Raw genomic sequence first — 437 nt, 5'->3', positions numbered from 1 at the left:
ATGCCTCGAAGTGCTATGGATATGAGAGATTGATAAAAGAATATGGTTAGGATATGGGTAGAAAGAACTCCCTAAGAATCTATGACCTTCTAGAACAACTTACGCTAAGATGGGTTCATATGATTACAAATGAAAGTTACAACTTATGCCCCAAGAAATTATGAACCTTAGAAACTTACAAGATTGAGGACCAAGAACAACACCACACAAGCTTTACAACTACCCAAGTAAGAAGAATGCTAGGTACAACTCAAGGACGAGGGACCAAGGTCCCCAAACTAAAAAGCACAAGAATGCTAGGCAATACTCAAACCATGCCCAAAGTGACCTATGACCTCGCATCAAGCGGTGCTTTCTAAGGCCCAAGAATTCCTCTTCTAGGTGGGATGACCTGCACCATGTTTCCTTTGCAGGATGTCATGTTTGGCCTCAAGTTT

Source organism: Cucurbita maxima, unplaced genomic scaffold (genome assembly GCF_002738345.1).
Source record: "Cucurbita maxima cultivar Rimu unplaced genomic scaffold, Cmax_1.0 Cma_Scf00119, whole genome shotgun sequence".
In the NCBI taxonomy this organism is placed as follows: Eukaryota; Viridiplantae; Streptophyta; class Magnoliopsida; order Cucurbitales; family Cucurbitaceae; genus Cucurbita; species Cucurbita maxima.
Note: the sequence above shows the minus strand (reverse complement) of the source record.